This window comes from Lithobates pipiens, unplaced genomic scaffold (genome assembly GCF_037356315.1).
Source record: "Lithobates pipiens isolate NorthernLeopardFrog02 unplaced genomic scaffold, aLitPip1_a1.2 Scaffold_27, whole genome shotgun sequence".
Classification (NCBI taxonomy): domain Eukaryota; kingdom Metazoa; phylum Chordata; class Amphibia; order Anura; family Ranidae; genus Lithobates; species Lithobates pipiens.
This window is the reverse complement of record NW_027507788.1, coordinates 14,039,995-14,059,225: the sequence shown is the minus strand read 5'-3', so window position 1 is coordinate 14,059,225 and position 19,231 is coordinate 14,039,995.

Here is a 19,231-nt window from a genome sequence, read left to right as displayed (position 1 = left end):
TGGTCCCATCAGGTCCGCCTGTCTGTTTTTCAGGCTGACCCAATTGCCCCCCTCCAATCACCTCTATGGAGCGGCAGATGTAAACAGACTTGTGTCCATTTACACCTGTCTACCTCCAAACCGATCCACTTAAAAACAGAAGGGAATTCCCCCCCTTCTGTCTGGGTGGATCGGAATGCCCATAGAGTAGAGAGGGCTGCATCCGTGTTTGCTCTGCATATGCAGGGTAGACACGGATTTGTCATCCACCCGCTCTGCTCATTGAGGCCCATGACTGGTTACCAAGTCGCTTAAGTGGTCTTCAATAGGTTGGGCACCCCTGATCTACACATTCCATGATGATTGGATTAAGGTTTCTGTGATGGGTGTTCCAGTGTGATGTAGATGGCCTCACACTGTGATCCAGTTGTTCTCTCTGTCCAAAAAGTGCACCTCACTGACCTCAAAATAATGTCCCTTTTCATTATGGTGTTGAAAAACTGTCAAGCCTTGATCTGGAGAACATGTCCTCCTATGGTAGGCCATTCATTTTTGGAGAGATTGCTTTGTCTCCCCAGTATGGAGATCTTGCGTAAATAGAACATGGTGGATCCACAACTTTGACATCTCCATCCTGTTCTTGGCAATCAATATCTACACATTCCTTGGTGCTTGAATTAAGATGTCTGTGGTACCTGTGTGGATGTTAACCTCCCTGGCGGTACGATTATTTCGGATTTTAGGTGCTAAAAGCGGTACCATTATTTTGCATGAAAATTTGGCGTTTTATATTGTAGTCCTGCAATTCTTAGGAATAACTCTCTTAAATCTGTCCAAACCAGAGTCTAGCAGACATCCCGGGTATGATAAAGTTTGAAAAATTAAATCATAAATTATAATATAATAAATAATTATAAATAATTGTACCAAATAATAATATAACAATAATAAAAATTATTCAATAATGTAATCAAATCAAAAACACTGAAATTTGCTCAGTTGCAGAATTGTCACTGTCATTACTTTTCAGTATTTGATGACGAATCTCCCCACAAATCGCTATCGCTCAATTCTGCGAGTGATTCTAATTTATTATCGCTGTTTTCTAGCTGCTCTAAAATCATTTTTGATGTACAGTGACAGTTTTGTTTGCTATGGGCAATCTCCAGTTTCCAGGCATAAAGAACAGTTTTTATTATATAAAACTGCATGCAGGACACTGGGCAGACCACTAGGGACAACGGGGATGTGAAATATTTACATACAGCAATGTAATCTGTAAGATTACATTATACTGTATGTTTACTGTTTGTTTCACTTTTTGAATTTGGCGCCGATCTCCGTGCCCGTGCGTCGCAACGCTCGCAGCGCACGGAGATCGGCGATGTAATGCATCGAGCGAGACACGGCTCGCTCGTACAGCGGGGAGACAACGCTGGATCCGAGGGAGAAGGTAAGTAAACCTCCTCCTGGATCCAGCGATGCAGTCCTGAGTCTGGCTCGGGGATACCGCTTTTGTTATGAAAAATCCACCCCGAGTCAGACTCGGGAATACCGTTAGGGGGGTTAATGTTGGGTATGTTCCTCATTACCATTTGTAACTAAGTAAGTGTCTTGGAGAAGCTACAAAACATCTTCAACATTACAGATCAACTCCAGCTGAATATGACTAACTACTACCAGCTATGCCATGACCTGTATAAACAAGAGCATTCAGAGGCTTTTATTTAGGCATCAGTGAAAAAAATATCACCTGCCAAAGTTTCAGGACCAAACAGGTTCCTCTTGAGAATCAGTACTGTGTGGTTCCAAAACATTGATGATATTCTGTTCACTGACGTCTGGAAAGAAGACAACCATTCCTCAGGCTTGGTGCTGTGATGGATATTTCTACTTGTTACAGTCTGCGTCTCCGCTGGAAAGCCTTGATCTGTACAACTTGTCCTCCTATGGTGGGCCATTTATTTTTGGAGAGATTTGTTTGTCTCTCCAATATTAATAATAGTGGGAGGGGCAAGAATTGTCCCCGCCCACTATGTATGGGGCGCTGGTAAAAGGGATTTAATTAAATAAATTAATTTACAGTTAAATGTTGGTTAATGTATGGGATCAGTAACGGTTTTGCCACGATCTGATGCCCTATAAAAGAGAAAAAAGTGCGTCAGTAGCTGCAGTATACCGGACACAGAAGATCAGAACACAGAATGGCTTTCATACAATATTAATAAAACCTATAATAAAGGCCGCGGCCATTATACTCCACAAAGATATGTTTATAGTGGTATTTTAATGATATTTTAATCTATCTAATGCAGGCAATACACGGTCGAATTTCGAACTAATTTTCTTTTCAAAATCAGAAAATTCGTTTTTTTTGTGATCCGATGATGCCACCATTGATTTTCGAAATTCGGCCGACCAAACCTTCAATTTCACCTCATGTTGCTACAGAAAAGAATTTTCTTGGCTGGGAATCTTCTTTTCTCTCCGTAAATTTTCTTTTATCTCCGTACATTTTCTTTTATCTCCGTACATTTTCTTTTCTTATTACGTTTCTCGCACGATTCTCCCATCATTGATTAGAAAATCGTTAGTTTTTCTAAAAATTTCCAACATGTCCGATTCCTCAAATTTTATTTCGGCACGAAAATCGGCTGTTGCTGCAGCCCAATAATGGTGCGAAATTCATACGAAAATTCTTAGATACGATTTTCGAAAAGAAAATTCTTTCGAAATTCGAACCGTGTATGGCCGGCATAAGAGTGGTTATATAAAATTCTACCTAGCGTACCAATAGATCTTATGTAACTAGAACATGGTAGATTCACAACTTTGACACCTCCATCCTGTTCTTGGACAATCAATATCTACAAATTCCTTGGTGTTTAGATTACGATGTCTGTAGTACCAGTGCGGATATAAATCCTGAGCTATGTCCCTTACAACCATTTGGAACTGAAGAAGTGGCTTGGAGAAGCTACAAAACATCTTCACCATTAAAAATCAAGTTCCGGTGAATATGATTACCTCCTACCAGCTATACCATGACCTGGATAAACAAGAACATTCACAGGCTTTTATTTAGGCATCAATGAAAAAAATATCACCTGCCAAAGTTTCAGGACCAAACAGGTTCCTCTTGAGAAACAGTGGTGTGTGGTCCCAAAACATTGATGATATTCTTTTCTTCAATGTCTAGAAAGAAGACAACCATTCCTCAGGCTTGGTGCTGTGATGGATATTTCTACTTGTTACAGTCTGCGTCTCCGTTGGAAAGCCTTGATCTGTACAACTTGTCCTCCTATGGTGGGCCATTTATTTTTGGAGAGATTTCTTTGTCTCCCCAATATATAGATCTTATGTAACTAGAACAGGGATCCTCAAACTACGGCCCTTCAGCTGTTGCGAAACTACACATCCCATGAGGCCTTGTAAAACTCTGACATTCACAGACATGACTGGGCATGATGGGAATTGTAGTTCCTGAACAACTGGAGGGCCGTAGTTTGAAGACCCATGAACTAGAACATGGTGGATTCTTGGACAATCAATATCAACACATTCCTTGGTGTTTAGATTAAGAAGTCTGTGGTACCCGTGTGGATATAAATTCTGAGGTATGTTCCTCACAACCATTTGGAACTGAAGAAGTGGCTTGGAGAAGCTACAAAACATCTTCAACATTAAAAATCGAATTCAGTTGAATATGATTACCTACTACCAGATATACCATGACCTGGATAAATGAGAACCTTCACTGGCTTTTATTTTGGCATCAGTGAAAAGAATATCTCCTGCCAAAGTTTCAGGACCAAACAGGTTCCCCTTGGGAAACAATACTGTGTGGTTCCAAAACATCGATGATGTTCTTTTCTCCGATGTCTAGAAAGAAGACAACCATTGCTTAGGCTTGGTGCTGTGATGGACATTTCTCCACTGGAAAGATCTTACTTAACTTTCTGCAGAAACTGGACCTGTGAACTTGATGACCATTTCCACCATGACGAGTGACTAAGCAAAATTTGTTTAACAAAAATGCAGTACCATGGGTTTATTTTCTAAGCAATCCATGTGTTAGCACTGGCTTGGTGATCAATGGCTTTGCTGATAGACAAAGACAAACTTACGCCATGGTTTAACAAAAAAGACCTGTCACCTGATAGCTACTTCTTTCTGAGCAAACATCGAGTACAGTATCATTAACCACTTGCCGACCGCAATACGTAAGTGGTTTACCAGGATTATGCTGGAAGATGTCAGCCATGACCCCAGTACCATTTTTTTTCAACAGGCAGCCAACTTTCTCAGGAAACGGTTCGCCTGAGAAACGATCCAGCGGTGCAGCAGGCTGCTTTCATAGGTGATCAAAGAGTTGACACTCTTTGATCGACTCTATGGCTTTAGAGGACCGGAGCAACGTCATGTTGTCACTCCCGGTCCAGGCTGGAAGAAAATGAAAAAAACAAAAAAAATTTGACCCCAGATCTCTCTATAAAGAAGACCTGTTATCCTTATTTCTAATATAAGGGATGTTTACATTCCTTGTAATAGGAATAAAAGTGATAATTTTTTTTTTTTTTAAGTGGTTGTAAACCCTTACAACACACTTTGACCTACAGGTAAGCCTAGATTAAGGCTTACCTGTAGGTCCAAGAAATATCTCCTAAACCTACACGGTTTTGGAGATATTTGCCGAAAGACATGCACCGCTGTCTACGGCGCATGCGCCGTAGACAGCGGCATGCAGGCGCACTGAGTGCGCCGCGGTCAACGGCGATATGCCGCAAGTGGCGGCTCCTGTGCGCATTTTCGGGAGTGACGTCATCGCGGCTTCGCCAAGTGACAGCGGCAGAGCAGCGAGACCCACCGAGAAGATGGATGCGGCGGACTACAGGGGACTTTACCTTTGCAGGGAATGAAAGAGGAAGTAAACTCATCAGGGTTTACTTCCTCTTTAACCGGTTCCCGACCATCGCACACCGATGTACGTCGGCAGAATGGCACGGGCAGGCATATTGGCGTACAGGTACGTCCAATCTTCAATGCCGCCCTGCCATCGCGAGCGCGCCGCCGGTCGGGACCCCAGTGAGTACGGTCGCGGGTCCTGCGGACTCGATTGCCGCGGGCATACCCGCGATCATCTCACAGGACGGCTGAATGAAGAAATGCCGTTGTAAACGGCATTTCTCCATTCTGCCTAGCAACTAGTGACGCTGATCTCTGCTCCATGTGATTGGAGCAGAGATCAGTGTTCACTAAATGAAAGCCAAACTCCCCACAGTTAGTAACACACCCCCTAGGAACACTTAACCCCTACACTGCCACCCACTGGTTAACCCCTTCACTGCCAGTGTCATTTACACAGGAATCACTGCATTTATATAGCACTGATTGCTGTATAACTGACAAAGGTCCCAAAAATGTGTCAAAAATGTCCGATGTGTCCGCCATAATGTCGCAGTCACAATAAATATCGCTGATCGCTGCCATTACTAGTAAAAAAAAAAAAAAGAATAAAAAATTATTAATAAAAATGCCATAAAACTATCCCTATTTTGTAAACGCTATAACTTTTGCGCAAACCAATCAATAATTGCTTATTGCGATTTTTTTACCAAAAATATGTAGAAGAATACGTATCGGCCTACACTGAGGGAAAAAAATTTTTTTTATATATTTTTGGGGGATATTTATTATAACGAAAAGTAAAAAATAATGCGTTTTTTTCAAAATTGTCTCTCTATTTTTGTTTATAGCGCAAAAAATAAAAACCGCAGGGGTGATCAAATACCACCAAAAGAAAGCTCTATTTGTGGGAAAAAAAGGACGTCAATTTTGTTTGGGAGCCACGTCGCACAACCGTGCAATTGTCAGTTAAAGCGATGCAGTGCTGAATCGCAAAAAGTGGTCTGGTCTTTGACCAGCAAAATGCTCCGGTCTGTAAGTGGTTAAGGGACAGTGTAAAAATAAAAAATAAAAAGTAAAATAAATAATTAATAATAAAAAAAATTTAACGCTTCCTTATTCCTCTGTGCTCACGCACAGAAGCGAACGCATAAGTAAGTCACGCCCGCATGTGTAAACGGTATTCAAAACACACATGTGAGGTATCACTGCGAACATTAGAGTGAGAGAAATAATTCTAGCACTAGAACTCCTCTGAAACACTAAACTGTTAACCTGTAAAGATGTTTAAAATGTTGCGTATGTAAATTTTTAAGTACTGTAGTTTGTCGCCATTCCAGGAGCGTGCGCAATTTTAAAGCATGACATGTTAGGCATCTGTTTACTGGACATAACATTATCTTTCACAATATACAAAGAAATTGGGGTAACTATTGCGTTTTGTTTTTCTTTTCATTTATATAATATACTTAGCTACAAAAAAATTGCATTTGCAAAACCACTGCACAAATACCGTGTGACATAAAAAAATTACAATGATCACCATTTTATTCCCTAGGATCTCTGCTAAAAAAAATAGAATGTTTGGGGGTTATAAGTAATTTTCTAGCAAAAAATATTGATTTAAACGTAAACAAAAAGTGCCAGAAAAAGCCTGGTCAGCAAGTGGTTAATACAGTGCCTTGAAAAAGTATTCATACCCCTTGAAATTTCCCACATTTTGTCATGTTACAACCAAAAATGTACATTTATTTTATTGGGATGTTATGTGAAAGACCAACACAAAGTGGCACATAATTGTGAAGTCGAAGGAAAATGATTTACAAATAAATATGTGAAAAGTGTGGGGGGGGGGGCATTTGTATTCTCTGCAATTACGGCTGAAAGTCTTTTTGGGGATGTCTCTACCAGCTTTGCACATCTAGAGAGGGACATATTTGCTCATTCTTCTGTGCAAAATAGCTCCAGCTCTGTCAGATTGGATGGAGAGCGTCTGTGAACAGCAATTTTCAAGTCTTGCCACAGTTTCTCAATTGGATTTAGGTCTGGACTTTGACTGGGCCATTCTAACACATGAATATGCTTTAATTGAAACCATTCCATTGTAGCTCTGGCTGGATGTTTCGGGTCGTTGTCCTGCTGGAAGGTGAACCTCGGCCCCGGTCTCAAGTCTTTTGCAGACTATAACAGGTTTGCTTCCAAGATTGCCCTGTATTTGGCTTCATCCATCTTTCCATCAACTCTGACCAGCTTCCCTGCCCCTGCTTAAATTGGTTGTATACCCCACTTGCAAATTTTTACCTACAGGTAAGTCTACAATAAGGCTTACCTGTAGGCAAAATAAATATCCCTAAACCTGTTCTGATGGGCACTGATAGGCTGCACTGATAGGTTGCACTGATGGGCACTGATAGGCGGGCGGCACTGATCGGCACTAATAGGTGGCACTGATAGGAACTAATAGGTGGCACTTACGGGCACTGATGGATGGCACTAGATAGGCAGCACTGATGAGTAGCTACTGACAGGCATTACTGATTGGCATCTCAATGGCACTGACAGGCATTACTCTGATGTGGCACTGATTGGCACATTTTTGAGCATTGATTGGCAGCTGATGGGCACCTCTGATGGGGGCTGCCCTGATAATCAATGTGCTGATTATCAGTGTAGACCCCCCCCCCCCTCTGCCGCAAATCGGCTATCCCTGTCAGTGTGAACAGGGCACTTTACCGACACTTCCTGAATCACGCTGTGATCAGCTATGATGGGTCACAGCTGATCACGTGGTAAGGAGCCTCCATCAGAGGCTCCTTACCACGATCAGAGTTGCGGTGTCAGAGTGACACACAGCACCACCGATTACCGCCGATTTTGCCTGCAGTGCATTCAGCAGCATTTTTACCCTGTGCAGCGGTGTCCTGACATACGCTGAGAAGGAGGGTTGTCACTGCTAAAACCCCTACCCATCCAGGGGCATACAGGGTACAAATCTACCTGAGCTCGGAGGAGGAGTCTGATGCCGCGTACACGTGATCGGAAATTTGGCCAACAAAAGACAGATCAGTGCTTTTCATTGGAAAATTCGACCGTGTGTAGGCTCCATCTGACTTTTGTTGGCGGAATTTTGGCCAGCAAAAGACCGATGAGTGCTTTTCATCGGAAAATTCGACCACGTGTAGGCTCCGTCTGACTTTTGTTGGCGGAATTTTGGCCAGCAAAAGATTGAGAGCATTTTCTCAATTTTTCCGACCGAAAAAGTTTTGTATCAGAAATTCCGATCGTCTGTGGCAATTCCGACGAGCAAAATTACGACGCCTGCTCGGAAACAATTCGACACATGCTTGGAAGCATTGAACTTCATTTTCGCGGCTCGTCATAGTGTTGTACGTCACCGCGTTCTTGACGGTTGGAATTTGGTGTGACCTTGTGTAGGCAACACAAGCTTGAGGAGAATTTCGTCAGAATTCCGTCTGAAAAACCATCCAAGGCTTTTCCGACAAGAATTCAGATCCTGTGTACGCGGCATAAGAGGACATTCTGCACTCACTTCTTCCAGATGTAGGTGCCCATTTGGAATCAGGGGGCCCACTTGACCCCTATAAATGATCAACAACACCTTTCACCTTCCTGGTGAACTCCAATTAATTTTTCTGAAAGAGGCAAATTTTACTAAAATGATTTTGCTCATCTCTAACCAACCCTATACAGACATTTGCTAAAGAGAAAGTAAACCCTGATGAGTTTACTTCCTCTTTCATTCCCTGCAAAGGCAAAGCATAATGGACTACTATGCATCGCATCGCATCGCATCGCATAGTAGTCCATTATGTGTCACTTACCTGACACAGGAGCCAGCGAAGTCACCGCTGTCCCCTGTAGTCCGGCGCATCCATCTTCTCGGTGGGGTCTCGCTGCTCCGCCGCTGTCATTCAGCGAAGCCGCGATGACGTCACTCCTGCGCATGCGCATGGGAGCCGACACGCGCGGCATCTTCGTCATGGACGATGCCGCGCTCAGTGCGCCTGCGCGCCGCTGTCTAAGGCGCATGCGCCATAGACAGCGGTGCCTGTCTTCGGGCAAATATCTCCTAAACCGTATAGGTTTAGGAGATATTTCTTGGACCTACAGGTAAGCCTTAATCTAGGTTTACCTGTAGGTCAAAGTGTGTTGTAAGGGTTTACAACCACTTTAAGCATTATCACACAATAAAAGGAATTATAACCTCATTGATGTGCGTAAATGAAATGTAATATTTGCTTTGCTCACTAGCTCAAGGTGAGCATATGCCAAGGAGGCTTTGTAAGGCGAGGCCCCAGTGACAATGCAGAGAAAAGTCATTCTACACCAATATTAATGCTGTATTTTACAAAACACCTGCTTGTCATGCTCAATTTGCAGGTCATCACAGATGCCATAGAATAAATAGGAACGTACTGTATTTCGCAATTGAAACATTAAGTTTTCCAGGTTGTTAGTGGAAGCCACCTCATCGCCACGTAGCTTTTAGAGGCGGATAAAGAGATGAGGCGACAGAATATTGTGTTTTATATAATTGTGTTGCTTGAAACATGAATGGGCCACGAGCATGAAGATTTCTTTGGAAGACTCTACGGGGGGGGGGGGGTTGATTTACTAAAATCTGGTGCTGCTGTGCATGGTAGCCAATCAGCTTCTAACTTCAGCTTGTTCGATTAACTTTGACAATAAAACCTGGAAGCTGATTGGTTTCTTTGTAGAGTTGCATCTGATTCTGCATTCTCCAGTTTTAGTAAATCAGATGCTATATCTTGCCCATTCAGGTCTCTTATGAGTTCCAGAGGAGGACTGGGCTATGGGGTAGGAAGGATATCTCATGAATCGTTTGCCCTCTGGGCCCACCCTAATAGGATATATTGGATATATTGGTATTGGATATATTGGTCTGGTGGCCTTGAGAGGAGATAAGTAGGACCTACATTCAATAACACATGCTGGGCTTGACTTAGCGACCTGCTCCCTTCTGCATATCTTGGCCAAGGGGTGTCTTCCGGCACTACCTTTGTGGCTCTGAGATGTCAAGCCACTGAATGCCGAAACCAGCAAATTAAACTTAATGGGGCAATCATGAAGAGGCCATTTGGTTGTGGTTACTTGGACCCAAGAACTGCATCCCGCCCGGTAGGAGGTCCCATGGAGAAGGAACGTTTAATTAGGATGGGAGTGGCAAAGTAAAAAATTATGGCAGTTTGCCCTGAAATAACAGAGTCAATTATTTTTTTTTAAGTATAGACAATGAATTATTGTATTATTCATTTCATTGCTTGACAATCATCATTTTAAATACTCTTTTTTTAAATCGGATTTTATTTGTTATAATTTTTTTTACAAGTTTTTAAAAAAAAAGGACAAAAAGAAAAAATGTATACCAAAAAAAAAAGGAAAAATCAGTTAAGCAAATAGGAACAGCATCACCAACAGTAATTTTTAGTACATTTATCATCTAGCCCTTTAACTGTATTAAAAAAAAAAAAGACATTGAATAATATAATATAATATATAATATAATTGAATAATATAATATTATAATATAATATAATACAGACACCACTATGCTCATGCTATTAGCTGTATATTTAATTTAGGGAAAATAAGGTCAACCCATCCTTAATAGAGAGAGCAGACATGTTTAAAAAAAGCAGGTATTCCAGGTATTTTCAGACTAAATTGGAACATCCAATTTTTTATTTTTTTTTCCAGATTTTTTCAATCTTCCAAAATGCATTACTTTGGAGATAAGTATATTTCTCAAACTATACATGTTTGGCCAATTCCCGTACCCAGTCCCCAAGAGTAGGAGGGTTAGGTGATACCCATCGAGAGGCTATTCATTTTCGAGCCAAGAACAACATTCTCACAATGGCCACTGCCTCATCGTGTTCCAAATTATTGGAATTGACTATTGTATACCCAAGGAGACATAAGGACAGGATCAGGAGTCAACGTAGGATCATATATAGAGTTCATCACATCTATCACATCCTGCCAATACCGATGCTCTTAGAACCCTTCCACACAAGCGAAGCATTTATATTACACCAATCAAAACGGGGCTGGGCAAGCAGTGTTGACCCTTTGCCAAGTTCGTAGAGTAGGGAAAGTGAACCCTCATATGACTGGCCTGAAGACTTTGGAAAAGATAAGTATTAAAGAGTATAAAAGAGTATTAAGATTATAAAATATAACCTGGAGGACCTTCAGGGGTGGAAGAGAGGTGCCGCTAGTTGGGGGGGATAGATCCTGAACCCTGGAGTTGAATCTTAAATATGATATAAGTCAGAATTCTCCTTTACCATTAAAGCTTTGTGGAAAAGCTGGAACATTTTTATCTTCCTCACATTTCTCTTTCATATGGTTTAAAAATATCTTTGAGAATACCGTTTGATTGACGGGTCCCCATTTTATTGTGCTGTGCATATTGCAAACCAATCTGGTTGTCATTCTGGAAAGATGATAAATGTGCATATTGTGAGCACAGATTTAGAGGTAGAACATGAAGACACATTGAACTCATCAACCCCATACCTTCTCCTTTTTCCGTTTATCGAAAAGTAGTAGAAATGTTATACAAATGATGGTTTATCTACAATAAAGACAGAGCATGTGCAAAATGGTATTATGTTTTTAAAGCAGAGTTTCGCAGCCCCCCTCCAAAAATGTTATATTTATTATTAGGGCACTTATCTGTCCTGGCATCCAGTGGTGTCTTCACCTGAGCCGATTCCTGAATCTGCTTTCGGGTGCTGGCGCAGCCATCTCGACTAAGGGAAACCAGCAGTGAAACCTTGCAGCTTCACAGCCTGTTTCCTACCGAGTATGCGCAAATTGCGTTGTGCTCTGTGATTAGGGCGTGGGGCGAACTTCCAGCTCACTTCGCTGTGGTGAAGTGAGCTGGAAGTGGGAACGGGTACCTGTCAAAATCATTTACTTGTTCCCCCTTCCCTCCAAAAGCTGCCAAAGGTGGCAGCAGAGGGGTAGAAAAGGAAGACAAGGGGAGTTTCTCCCTTTGGGTGGGGCTCCACCTTAAAATCCAATTCCAGGCACGGCTTTTATTTTTTTGCAAAGCTACATTGGTCTTGCTTTGCTCAAAGTAGGTATGTATGTTCCATACCTGGTCGATTCCTGTAGAAGCTGGAAAACCCTGTAGTAGGCAACCCTACTGTGGAAATCACTGTTAAAGCGGGAGTCCACCGGGACTCCGCGTTTTTTTTTTTTTTTTTAAAAGCCAGCAGCTACAAATACTGCAGCTGCTGACTTTTAAATAGTGACACTTACCTGTCCAGCGCGCCCGCGATGTCGGCACCCGAAGCCGATCGCTCGCTCGGCTGCCGGGTCCTGCCGCCATCTTGGGTATGGGAATCAGGAAATGGAGCCTTTCGGCTTCATTTCCCGGTTCCCTACTGCGCATGCGCGAGCCGCGCGGCGCAATCCGGACGGTCCCCGCTGCCTCTGGGAGCTGTGTGTTTCCCAGCAGGCAGCGGGGCACTTGCTGAAGGGGGCGGGCGCTTGCGGAACGTACGCCCCGTTCCGCAGAGAGCTAGCCCGGAAGTGGGTGCAGTTACCTGGATTATCCAGGTAACTGCACCCCCCTCCCCCCTGAAAGGTGCCGATTGTGGCGCCGGAGGGGGGGGGGGGGATTCCGATGAGCGGAGGTCCATTTTAGGGTGGACCTCCGCTTTAAAGCGGGAGTCCACCGGGACTCCGGGTTTTTTTTTTTTTTTTTAAAAGCCAGCAGCTACAAATACTGCAGCTGCTGACTTTTAAATAGTGACACTTACCTGTCCAGCGCGCCAGCGATGTCGGCACCCGAAGCCGATCGCTCGCTCGGCTGCCGGGTCCCGCCGCCATCTTGGGTATGGGAATCAGGAAATGGAGCCTTTCGGCTTCATTTCCCGGTTCCCTACTGCGCATGCGCGAGCCGCGCGCCGCAATCCGGACGGTCCCCGCTGCCTCTGGGAGCTGTGTGTTTCCCAGCAGGCAGCGGGGCACTTGCTGAAGGGGGCGGGCGCTTGCGGAACGTACGCCCCGTTCCGCAGAGAGCTAGCCCGGAAGTGGGTGCAGTTACCTGGATTATCCAGGTAACTGCACCCCCCTCCCCCCTGAAAGGTGCCGATTGTGGCGCCGGAGGGGGGGGGATTCCGATGAGCGGAGGTCCATTTTAGGGTGGACCTCCGCTTTAACTTCTGGGTCTGGTACAGTTAACAGTGATCTCTGTAGTATGGTGCCATTGGACGAGCTGGAGATCATGACATCACCCTACTGTCTCTCCACCTTGTTCAAGAATGCATTGTGTTATGTCCCTTTGACACTGGGTCTCTCAGGGTTTTGCTAATGGCGCCCTACTACAGAGATCACTGTTAGCTTCTGCTCGGTACTGTTGTCACAGTCAAGGGTCAGCCTGGGAGACCAGCAGCTATAGCAGTAGAGAGGCTCCTACCGACCAGCAGGATAAGTATACATGCAGGTCACCCTGGTGGATGACATGGGCTCACCTGAGGTACAGGGTCTAAGCACTAGATGGTATTCTCCAAAGCTCCTGATGGTGGAGGTAGGTTTTGTTGCATGTTAGTACCAGTTCGTGCCCCACTAGAAGATGAGAAGCCTGGGGTCCAGTAGCAGATATAGCAGGTAGGGATTAAGCAGAAGCGTAGTCAGTAAACAAGCCAACGGTTGGTAACAAGTGGTTGCAAGCTGTTGTCAATCTGAAAGTGGTTCTAATGCATCCTATGCATTAAGATAAAAAAAAACCTTCTGTGTGCAAGAGCCACCCTTAGCCCCCTCCCCCCCATACTTACCTGAGCTCCCTCTCTGTACAGTGATGTTGCACGAGAGCCAAAAAGTCCAGTGTCTCTCCCTAATTGGCTGAGACACAGGAGCGGGCACCATTGCTGTCAATCAAAGTCAGTGACCCAATGAAGAGAGATGGGGGCAGGGCCTGAATAGACACACAGTGCAGCAGCTTGGCTCGGGTGCCCTCATAGCAAGCTGCTTGCTGTGGGGGCACTCGGCAGGTAGGAGGGGCCAGGAGCACCGGCAAAGGACCCGAGAAGAGGACGATCCGGGCTGCTCTGTTCAAAACCAGTGCACAGAGCAGGTAAGTATAACATGTTTGTTATTTTTAACCATAAAAAAGACTTTAGTCTTATGTACTTGAGCAAGAAGCCAAAGGTAGGTAACAAGTGGTAGCAAAAATATGGACGTCAGCAGGAATGAGAGATATTGGCTGGAGAAAGCACAATAATCTGGCAAACAGGAAGTGCAAAGGCATGGCTAAAATAGGGAGTTAATGGGAGGAGCAAAAGGTTTAAGGTTCAAGAGCACAGCCAGGCACACAAATGGTCAAGAAGCACTGTTTGTAATTAGTTGTTTTTGTTTTATTTAGGGAATTGTAATTTGAATGGGAATAGGGTAGATATGGACCCAATTGTTTGTAAAAGCATAGGGACTAAGAACTATATACACCTCCAGTATATACAACTTCCTCTCTACCTCCAGCACAAACTTGCTTGTAGAACTACAACTCCTAGGACCAGCTAGCACTGAATTGCAGGCCTGACACTGCCAGGCCCAAAGCAGAAATTGCCCTTTGCAGGCAGCGACCGCTGGCCCCTATGGTGTTGCAAAATTAGTAGTCCTGGCGTTAACTGTTCTACGTGGCTACTGATCCCAGTACCACCACTTCAGGCCCTGCCAGCCTTTCTGGCTGCAGCTGCCTCTTTCCACTGCCCATGCCACCACAGTCCTCTCCACTGGCTCTGCACCCTTCCCAGACTGCTCCATCCCCATCTTCTCATGTGTACCTCCCCAGTCCTGCTGACTGTGTGTCACTCACCAGCCCTCTTGGGTGCAACTTATTGTTCCTTGTGGAGACTTGCCTGGCAGTGTTCTCCTGCTGTCCTCTCCTTGCTCCCATGCCTCCTGTCCAGGACACCTCCATTGGTTGTAGGAAGGTCCCGTCCACATCCAAGCCCAGGCCCAAGGTCGCCCCCCCCCCTAGACTGAGCAGCTCCGTCCAAGGCCACTGACAGCTTAACACTCCATCTCCAGCTTCCACCAGAACAACTCAGCTGGGCTGACCCTGGGTATTTAAGGAGGCCTGCACCCTGCCAATTCAAGTTGGGGATTGGTCAGGGTGCCTCAGAATACTTCAGACAGCTCCACCTCACTTCTCCTCTCTTCTTTCCAGAAGGTTCCAGCACATTCTGGAAATAAATAGGAGGTTTCAAGTGATGCTGCCTGTGAATCATCCAGCTCTCCCTGAATTTCTGCCAACCCAGAAACAAAGTCAAGCAGGCCTGGCTGCCAGCCAAGCCTGCATAAATTTGTCTACACTGACAAAAAAAACTCTCTCTCACACCTAGCACACTAGACAGTGTTACGTAGATACAGTAGAGCTCTAAAGGGGCAGCAGCATGGGAAGCTGAGGGTGGAGGTGGGGAGGAGACTTGTAAGTGAAATTGAAACAGCAGGAGAGAAAGGTTCCCCTCCCTTCAGTGGCGGCTGGTGCGCAAATTTTTTTTTTGGGGGCAAACAAAATGAAAAATACTGACCACCCCCATCAATTGCGACCTCACTGTGCCAATCAAATGCAGCCATTGTGCCCATCAAATGCAGCCACTGTGCCCATCAAATGCAGCCACTTGTGCCCATCAAATTCAGCCACTTGTGCCCATCAAATGCAGCTAGGCTCGGCTGTCGCTTCACTAACCCCCCCCCCCCTCGGCCGGTCTGGTGGCACTTACTAGTGTGGCCGGGCTCTGCTCCTCTCCTGGAGTCACGGGCCTCTCCTCCTCGGTGGGAAGCGGCGGCTTCGACTCCGGTGTCCGCTCGGCTTGACTTCAGGCTTCCTCCGCCATGTCTCCTCTTCCCCCAAAGCGTTAGGCATCCAATAGGATCGCCTAATGCTTTGGGCAATCAGGAGACAGGTCTCACTGACCTGCCTGCTAATTGGCGGGGATGAACGTTAGTTTGAAAATAGCGAAAATTAATTTGCTATGCCACACAACGGAGTGGGATCGGGACGCAGTGCTCGGTGCCTCAAGCCCACCCTATTTTGAAGCCTATTAGAGCCTCTGGCTCTAATCACGTGCTTCAAAATACACCCCCCCCCCCGCCTATCCCTGCCATAGTATTTCATGTGTCTGGTATCCTGAAAGGCGCTGTGCATATGAATAGGGAGAGCAGCGGAGGTGCCGGGGGGGGGGGGTGGGACGCATGCATCCACAATGCACAGGCCGCCACTGCCCCCCTTGCTAGACAGGGCTGTGGTGGGGACCAGAGCTGTGTATATCTCGGTGCCCCCCATATACATGTATTTCTTCTGTGTACTTAGCTGTTTGCCTGATGTGTGCATTTGAATTTTAGATCCACTTTAACTCATATTCTTGCATAAACTCAGATATGTACTGAACTATTCATTCCCCCTCGCTGTCCAAGAAGGTACAGGGTGAGAGCTATGTGACAGCCCAATATGACTTTTGTTCTAGGTTGGAGTTAAAATTGAATAAGGATATTGACTGTTAAACAAACTCCATTGTCTTGAATCATACCATGTTTCAACCCAGTTTATGGTTGTTTGATCCAGGCAAATAAAAACTAATTAGAGCAACGTGGCAATTGCAAACAAAAAAAAATTTATAAATAATTTCCCACCTGCGATGTCTGTAACAGGTACGGGAATTTAAAAAGAATGTTCATTGCATTCAATACAATACAATACAATACGTGGATGCTATTTACAGCACTGAAACCTGTATTAGATATGTAAAATCTCCCAAGGGCCATATCAGAGGAGAATGCCATCTGGGCAAGCAATTGTTAGGATTCTGAGGTTTGGGCCGCACAGCGTTGTTGGTTGCTAGGATGTTAAAGGCTGCGCAGTGTGCTTGGTTGCTAGGTCACTTGTGACCGCGTCACACAGCGTCATTGGTTGCTAAGATGCTGGTGGCTGAGCTGCACATTGTTCTTGGTTACTCAGATGCTGGTGCCAGCGCCACACACCATTATTTGTTGCAAGGACACTAGTGGCCTGGGCTATAGATCAATGGTTGCGGAGGCTGATGGCCTTTGTTGCTAGGATGCTGATGACTTGACTGCACACTGGATGCACAGTGTCCATGGTTGCTAGGATGCTGGTGGCCGAACCACAGCATCATTGGTTGCTGGGTTGTACATCATTGGTTGCAGAGGCTCATGACCTTTGTTGCTAGGATGCTGGTGATTGGACTGCGCGGCATCATTGGTTACTATGACACCGAAGGCCAGGCTACACTAAATCCTTGGTTGCTGGGATGCTGGTGGCCAGACTGCACAGCACCATTGGTTGCTAGGACGCTGGTGACCTGGGCTGTACATCATGGTTGCGGAGGCCGATGGTCTTCGTTACTAGGATGCTGGTGACTGGACTGCACAGCATCGTTGGTTACTTGGAAACTGGAGGCCAGGCTACACTAGGTTCTTGGTTGTTAGGATGCTGGTGGCCAGACTGCAGAGCATCATTGGTTGCTAGGATGCAGGTGGCAAAGCTGCTCATTATCATTAGTTGATATGGTGCAGGTGGCTCTCTGCCCCATAACAACCAATGAAGCTGTACTGTTCAGGGGCTGAACCTACACTGAGGATGTGGCATCCAGTACTCTCTGACTTCAGTCCCTTGAACCCCCCCCCCCCCAAATTGTGCCTCCATGAGAGTCATCTCAACTGTACTGGTTCTCCCCTTCTGTCCAGGGGAGGCCCCTTTGTCTCCCCCATCTGTCTCTGAGCCCAACAGGTTGATCAACATCCCTGAGTCATCAATATCAATTATGGGTTGTGTGTGCCACAGAGGATAAGACCTTATGGTTTAGCTGCTAATAGACCACTTCCTGGGGGGTAAAAGTTGATTTCAGGATATGGAGGTGGCCCCATGAAGTCCTCCACTAACACTCTCTGTGGCCTCCTACCCTATGGTATATTGCATTTTTTAACATAACAAAGAAGTACGTATAAAACATAATCTGTAGACTCCATATCTCCTGAAGAAGTGGACTTAGTCTGTGAAAGTGTAGAGTTCATATTATCTAATCGTTGAAGCTGTAAATAGTTTTCACTCTTAGATTTTACAACAAGGTGTTATACTAATATTGTATGATTAACTGTTAGGATTTTACTAGCAGGTTACGGGTACTTTTTACAAATTCATATTTTTAATAGGGCTGTGAAAATTGAAGATGAATTCCTCGATTAATCGTAAATTTTTTTGATCGATCAAAATTTTTTTGATCGATCAAAATACTCACTTCTCTGTCGGCTTCCGGGTCTTCAGGGAGTTCCGTCGGACATCCAGTGATGTCACGGACATTGACGTCATCAGACTCCTCTCCCCTTCCCCTAGTGCCTCCGTCTGCTAATGAAGGGAAGGGGTGAAGAGTCCGGTGGCGCCGAAGTACTGATTGAATGTACCGCGTACAGGGGAGGAGCTACGCATGACGTCACCCACTGCTGCCCTACAGAACTAACACGATTGTCGGCTTTACATGCTGTGTTTTTATCATCTTTATGTGAGTAGTTTGTGTTTGAACACAAAAATTAAATCTGATGAGCACTTCGATCTTTTCTTTCTACCCATGACCCGGCGTCCTTGCTGAGATCTAAGGAGACGTGAGAGAAGTTTATGGTCCGTGTTAACCCTTTTGATACCCACTTGCATGACCACCTGTTTGCACAGGGATCCATGCCATAAGGTGAGAGTGATTAGTTAGACCGGAGGTGGAGGGATTGTCACTCTACTGTGGAAAAGAAAAATGACTTACGTCAGTGCTACAGTTTGAATTGAAAAAATATTTGTGTGAACTGTGAAGTTAAGTCATGGATTGTGGAAAGTAACTAGTGTCGAGTGATTGTATATAGTGTATACCACATTTACCACTGACTAATGCAAAGTTGCAATGCAAGGAGATCAGCTAAAAGTAGTTGGATCTGTATGTGTGTTATAATTCATCGAAATTAGTCGATTAATCGATTTAAAAAAAAAAACGATTAATCTAACACGAACATTTTAATCAGTAACAGCCCTAATTTTTAATAAAAATATATCATAGGACAGGGGTCCACAGAGAATGTTAGTGGAGACCATGGGCCACATCCCTGAAACAACTTGTATCCCCCAGGAAGTAGTCCATCATTATCTAACCATAAGGTCCTCCTGTACCCTTTATGGTCGACTAGAGCTAGGGGGGCAGAACATTATTGATAGAAGACTTCCTGAGGGATGCAAGTTGTTTCGGGGATGCCGTAGTTTGGATCCAAATTCCTTTACAACACCATAGAA